This window comes from Fukomys damarensis, unplaced genomic scaffold (genome assembly GCF_012274545.1).
Source record: "Fukomys damarensis isolate Sample0158 unplaced genomic scaffold, DMR_v1.0_HiC HiC_scaffold_19, whole genome shotgun sequence".
Lineage (NCBI taxonomy): Eukaryota > Metazoa > Chordata > Mammalia > Rodentia > Bathyergidae > Fukomys > Fukomys damarensis.
Genome location: NW_022900931.1, coordinates 9,688,379 through 9,695,426, shown reverse-complemented (window position 1 = coordinate 9,695,426; position 7,048 = coordinate 9,688,379). Strand labels below are relative to the sequence as shown.

The window sequence follows — 7,048 nt, the reverse complement described above, 5'->3', positions numbered from 1 at the left end:
TTTGTTTTGGTTTTTTTTTTTTTTTTTTGGTTTTTTGGTGGTACTGGGGATTGAACCCAGGACCTTGGCGTGGTGCTACGTTCCTGGAGAGAAAGGGGAAGTAGAAAGAATTAAGATTTCTTATATACATATACCAACTCCCCACAATGTATTTTTAGATTTCAACACAAGGTCTTTCTTGTTAAAGTCCCTCCATTGCCCAGGCTGGGCTCAAACTTCCTGCCTCGGCCTCCTAGAGGGCTGAGATTACAGGCACGCGCCACTGCACCGGCTCCCTTTTCTGTTTTATGCGCAGAGCATTTGTGCCAGGTCCCCGGCTTCAAAGCGGAGCTGTGTACCTGAAATTCCTCCACACGGACACACCCCACGCAGGACAAACTCGTGGATCCCCGTGGCCACAGACTCACCCCAGAGACGTCAGGAGGAGGCATGTGCAGACGGCAACAGGGAGAGACACAGACAAGCAGAGCTGGCGCCAGCCAGGCCCTGGGGTGACCCTGCTCAGAATGTGAAAGCAACACCCACCCGGGAAGCTGGCAGTCCCGGGTGCCACCCTTAGCCCAGCCACTCACAGCTGCGTGGCCCAGGCCAGCACCCTCCCCACAAGACTCCCTGTCCAGCCACACCTCCCTCTCTCCAGGTCCCTCAGTGGCTCCAGTGACAGCCCCAGAGCTCCCTCCCGCCCTCAGGACACAGTGGCCCCTGCCACTGACACCAGCACGGAAGCAGAGACAGGAGCTAGGCAGGGACAGGAAGGGGTAGGCACCCAGGCCCTCGGCCCCTTTCACAGATGAAGAAACTGAGAGGCAGATCATGAACTGCTCAGAGCTCACAACCAAAGTGGGTGGAGAAACCGGGACAGAAGTCACACTTTGCTACAAAGTCCATCAGACCCAGGAGCACAGTGGCTGGAACCTTCCCCGTCCCCACCAGCAGGGAACACAGGTGTGGAGCTGTTGCCCAGGAGGCAGGGGCTGTTTTATTCCCAATGCACAGAAGAGGCCACTGAGGCACAGAAACAACCTGCTGGGAGGGCACAGGGAACTGATGACAGGCCCTGAGCTAGACGGATGCCACCCACCTCCCAGCCCCCGATGACTTCGTGCTCTCCTGGACGCCCTGCTTAGACCTGGGGCCCTCAAGCCACTTCATGGGTCCTCAGTTCTCTGCCCATCCCTCTCTGTCCCTGGAGAGCACCCTCTGTCCCCAACCCAGCCCTGCCAGCGTCACACAGCAGGCAGTTGGGAGTCCTGCAGCCCGTCCCTGCTCTCCTGAGCCTGAGAAGGCTAAAGCGGCTCAGCTGAGCTTGACCCTGTGTGGACACGGGGTGGGGGCAGAGGTTCACAAGGGGCGTCCCTGGGACCACTGTGGCAGGTCATCCTCCTCCAGCCCTGCCTTGCCAGACGGTGTCCCCATTCCACAGATGAGCAAACTGACACAGGGACTGTGACCTCTTACAATGCAGAGCTGGGCTCCTGTCCTCCACACATCATCCCCACCGCCCCAGCTCACACTCAGCCCAGGGGCTCCCTCCCCACACAAGCGTCCCAGACCTCACTCCCTCCCTGGAGCCATCCTCCCAGGACTCAGAAAGCGGCCATCCGCCAGCCTGCAGCAGGGCATCCCCCTTCCCTCAGACCAGGAGCCAGGAGCCAGGTGGGTGGGCGCCCTGCCTCCCTGCACAGCCCCTCCACGAGGGCCACGACTGCCCCACTCCCTCCCTCCCCCTGGCGCACCTCCAGGCCTGGCCAGTACCAGGCAGGCCACCCCCCTCCCCGGCGCTACCCATGAATCCTACCTCTGTTGGATGCCACAGTCCCCCTTTTCTCCTCCCTAAACAGATGGGGTCTTGAGCTGGGACACCACACACAAGGCCAGATCTATTCCCTCGGGGTTGCCAGGGGGTGGACAGCCAACAAGGGTGCGATCTGCCCAGTCCATGGCCCCTGAAATGGGGGCCGGGTGCTCCGAGCTCCATCCTGGGTCACAGGCACCACCACCACCGCACGCTGAGCCCTCCTCCCTTCCCCTACCCTGACACTGCACACAATGAGGGGCAGGACGTTCTCTGCCCCCAGCAGAGATACCCACACCTCCAAAAGATCACACAGCCAACAACCGCTGTGCTGTGGGCTGCATTTGCTGCTGCGGCCATGGGAGGGGACACGGGCAGGAAAGTCCTTGACACACAGTAGGTACTCAAGGAAACGGCTGCTGTCTTGGATTTTCTCTCTCATCTCTCCTGACCTAGAAGGGTAAGAGATGGGGCCGGCAGAATAGGATACAAGAAATCCTAGGCTGGCAGGACAGAATACCGCTTGTCCCAAGCATCCTGAGACCCTCTGGGCAGCAGTGAGGCCTCCCTGGGCTGCCACAGTTCAGCAGGGACCGTCTGTCTTTCCACCTGGGGAGAGAGCCTCACAGCCAAACCTATAAATCAAAGCTCAGAGCCATCACCTCTGGAAGCCAGCGAAGAGATGATCCTTGTCACAGATAGGTAAACTGAGGTACGGAGTGGTTAAGTCATTTGCCTAAGGTCACACAGCCACTGAGGAGTTGAACAGGTTGCTTTGGACAAGTCAGCCTGCTCCTGTGACCTTGCCTCTCCACTCAGGGTCAAGTCCAAACCTGGTAGCTTGAAACACAAGCTCCCCCCTCCCCCACCTCTCCTGCAACACAATGCAATGCCACAGAGAAAAGCACTGGACCCAGGGTCAAAGGCCAGGTCCGTGCCCTCCTCCTGCCTGGCCTCACCTTCCTTGTTCATGAAATGGGGAAAGCCAAGCCTCCTAGGGTGGCTGGCAGGGAAAGTTACCCATGAATTCACCCTATTTTTTTTTTCAGTACTGGGGAGAGAAGCCGGGGCCTTTGCACTGAGCTGCATCCCCTGACCGCCCCCCTTTTTAGGGGGTCAGTTTGAGACAGGGTCTTGCTATGCAGGTCAGGGTGAACTTTAATTCCAGGCAATCTCCCTGCTTTAGCCTCCCAAATGCTGGGATTACAGGCACACATCACCATGCCAGGCCTCAGCCCTTTTAAAAATTAAAACAGGGTCTTGCTAAATCACTAAGTTGCCCAGGCTGGACTTGAACCTGGGATCCTCCTGCCTCAGCCTCCCAGAACGCTAGGATTACAAGAGTCTACCACCACACCCAGCTTCACCAGATGTTTATTGAATGTCTACACACCAGGGTTCAACCAGCACTGTGTAGAACAAGAACTGGATAGAAAAGGCTGGGACTCCACAGGGTGTGGAAGGCAGAGAGTAAACACTCAAATAAACAAAGCCTGGCCAGATGTGCTGGAGGCTAGATGGAAAAAGAGGGAGGGGGCCTGGAGCACCAGACAGGGTGGTCAGGGAGGGCTTCCCTGAGGAGGTGACAATGGGGGCCTCAGGACAGAGTCAGGGAATCTGCCACCCCCTGTACGTCTTCACTCATTTAAAAGACCGCCAGATTCCATTACCATGCCCCCATTTCACAGGTGTGGAAATTGAGGCTCCCAAGAGCCCACAGCCTATTAATGGCCACTTGGGGACATAAACCACAGCCTGGTCAGTCCAGCCCTGGCTCCCTGCAGCCTTTCCTAGTCTCACTGTCAGGGGCCCCCACCCCCCGTCACCCACCCTTGGTCAGTCCAGCCCTGGCTCCCTGCAGCCTTTCCTAGTCTCACTGTCACAGGCACCCACCCCCCGTCCCACCCACCCTGGAACAGCTGCCACAGAGGAAGCCTTGCGCTGTGAATGACCAAGGTCTGGATGGTCCCACGTCCACCGTTCGGGGTCACCCAAAATAGCCCCGTTCCCTCCCCGGGCTGACAGGAGGTGGGAGGAAGAGGCGGGATAGAGGCTTTACTTCGTCCCTCCCTCGCTGGCCAGGCCCACCCTACAGATGAAGAGGCTGAGGCCACAAAGGCGATGACCGGTGCCCGAGAGCCCTGCCTAGAAAGTGGCGGTGCCAGAACCTGAACCAGACCCTCAGCTTTTGACGACAGTCATCTGCCTGCTGCAGAGCCCCTCCGATGTCCCCTCAGAGAATCCCCTCACCTGGCTGTTCCCTGTGTGACAGCACGAAGGGTTCTGCACACACCATACCTGGGTCCCCTGATTAAAGGCCCCAGAAGAAGCTGCAACACCTGGCTCCACTGCCCAGGTGCTATGTGACCGTCACAAGGTCCTCTGCCTCTCTGGGCTACCCTGTTCTTCTCGCCACGAACTGGGGACAATCTACCCACCAGAGGAGGGGCAAAGGCCAGGGTGCCACGAGGCAGATCTCTGGTGAAAGGACACCATGGCCTCCCTCTGCACATCAGGAAATATTTAAAATCAATTTTTAGGAGGAATGACGGGGGTTGGCTGAGAACCACAAAGCCGAGTCACACACCACACCTCAAACACAGCAACCTTACAAGGCACATGCCCCATCCTCATTGGGCAGAGGGAGAAACTGAGGCACAGGTCACACAGTGTAAGAACCAGGGCCAAATCCCAATGTCACTGCTCTCCCAAGTGGCTTCCTGGCATTTCTCACTGAAATGTTGCCCCAGGAAAATTCTGGAGACTGAGGGTACATAGGGAAGATGATAGTCTCCGAGAGGCACAGGCAGGCCACTCTGTAGCAGGGCCCTGGAGAAGACACATGGACACACTAGGGGACCGGGTGGCCCCAGGGCTGACTCCCTCAGCCCTAGGAGTGTGACCCTCCGCCCCTGCTGTGTGACCTGGACAAGTTGCTTCCCTACCTGACACTGAAAAGGCAGGATCAGGGCCTGTGACAAACTCAACTGAAGGAGGAGCAAGAGTCCAGGAGGGGAAGTCACAACCAGAGGCCCTGAGCAGGGGCAGCGTGGCCATGGCAGAGCAGAGCTTTGGAGGAGGGACAGACGCATCAGTGACAGGCAGCCCGGCCCCGCCCCTGAGGCTCCCAGCCCCTGCAAAACCCCACAGAGAAGCACCAAGTGCCCCGCTGCGGGTTCTGTCCCCAGGGATCCCCACTCCTCAGTAGCCACAGCCCCTGCACGTGGGGACCACCAAGCCTCTGAGACAGCATCACCCTCTGCCTAGCAACCACCTGGGCACCCGCAGCCAGCTTCCTCCTTGTCTCCTCCTCTCTCCATGGAGACCACAATGCCACAGAGGCGGCTCCCTCGCCACAGCAACCACTGTCACTCAGCGCCCGCCCACCCCGCCCCGGACAACAGCTCCCTCCACGTGGTCACCACCAACACAGCCGTGGTGACAGTGACAGCCGAGCCTCTCCTCCCTGGGCGGCCACTAGCTCCAGCCGGGAAGGCACAGCACCTGTGTCCTGACCGCCTGCCGCCTCCTGGTGTCAGACTGCTCCCAACCCATGGCCTCCACGGTGCAGTAACACCGGACACAGCCCTGCGACAACACAGCCGGCATTTCACCTGCCCCCAGCTGACCCCCAGCCCCCAGTCTTCCCCTCCACAATGCAAAGGCCCCTGCTGGAGAGGGAGAAGAGGCCATGTTGTCCCGGGCTGTCTCCCATGGCCGGTCCCCACATCGAGCAGGGACAGACGCCGCGGCCTGCGGGTGCTGGTCCATGTTGTTATGCCCTCAGCCGGGCCCAGAGCAGCAGTGTCCTCCTCACCCTCCTTGGGCCCTGTCCCAGCCCCCAACAGGCCTGCCACTCTGCCGGCTCCCTCAGAGGCTGACTGGGGGTGCGAGGCTGGGGACGGACACCAGCCAGGCAAGAAGGTGCACACAGCAGACCAAGGCTGGGCTCACCACAGGTTCACAAGGCCAGGTCATGTGCGCCACGCTCCCAGTCAGGAGGACCCTGTCCTTACCAGACACGTGCGGGCAAAAGAAAGGGGCCCTGCAGCCAGCACAGCTCTGTCCCTGGCCTGGGTCTCCAGGAGGTCCCCGGGCAGCCGCAGCAGCGTGGAGGCAATGGGATCCCCGGGCCTGGCCCAGCACAGCAGCAGCGGCAGCTCCTCTCCCAAGTCCTCTCCTCAGCCAGGAGGCAAGGGGGAGAGAGGGAGGGAGAGGAGAGGAGAGGAGGAGAGGAAGAGAGGGAGGGGAGAGCGGGAGGGAGGGAGGAGGGAAAACACTGAAGTCTTGAAGGGTACACTCACTTCTTTCTTAGGGTTCCCATAGCAACCGAATATACCACAAATGATATTGGTGGGGGGGGAGCGCAGAGGGAGGGGAGGGAAGAAGGGAGGAGAGAGAGAGAGAGACAGAAAGACGGAAACAGAGGTGAGAGATGGGAGATAGAGGGAGAGAGGCAGAAAGAGATAAACATGGAAGCAGAGAGCTGGGGAGGGAAACAGAGATGGGAAGAGACAGAGACAGAGAGATAGGGGAAAGCAGAGACAGAAGCAGAGAAACGGGAAGAGACAGAGGTAGAGACACAGGTGACGGGTAAGCGACACACGGCGGTGCAGGTCCGTGATCCCAGCCCTCCGTGAAGTTGAGGCAGGAGGATCCAAAGTTCAGCCCCAGCCTGGACAACTTAGCGAGACCCTGTGTCAAAGGAAAAAATAAAATTTCAAAAGCTCCATGCAAAGGCCCTGGGTTCAGTCCCCAGTACCACAAAGCTATACCTATATATAAAATAAAAATAGACCACAGAGCAAGAGCACTAGAGAGGAAGGGCCTGGAAGTACAGAGAGGGCCAGGGTCACCCGTCCAAAGCCTCAGAGCTCAGGGCCAAAGGACAGGCAGTTGCCACAGGTGTCTTTCCAGTGGCTCAGCAGGACGGGCAAGAGCAGGCAGGGTTTTCTGGGACCCTCCAGCCAGTCCCCCATGTCCTACTCACGATCATGGTCACACGCATCACACCCACACACGTGTAAGTGTGCACACACACAGCCTCACACTCGGCTGGCACCCAGCGATGCCAACCGCACCACCTTGCTGCTGGTCAACCGAAGGCCAGCACCACCCACTCCCGCTTCTGCTGGGCACAAACCCTCTGCTGCTGGATCAGAGACCCCGCCCCTCACAACTCCTGGGGCTGACACCCCTTCCCCAGGTGCCCACCTTCCGGCCCTGCACTCACACACACAAGCGACCTCCTCC

General features: G+C 59.1%; 1 protein-coding gene across 4 annotated transcripts in view; it reads right to left on the bottom strand.

The window, feature by feature from the left end:
* Elfn2 (extracellular leucine rich repeat and fibronectin type III domain containing 2) overlaps positions 1–7,048 on the bottom strand; it is a 46,827-nt gene that overhangs the window by 33,076 nt on the left and 6,703 nt on the right. For 2 of the 4 annotated variants that reach the window (XM_033766246.1, XM_010613369.2), the window contains exon 1: positions 5,812–6,044. The exons of the other annotated variants lie outside the window; for them this stretch is intronic. The gene's annotated coding sequence lies outside the window, so the exon portion shown is untranslated. Of the gene's footprint in view, positions 1–5,811; positions 6,045–7,048 lie in introns of those variants that run through there. 4 annotated transcript variants of the gene reach the window in all.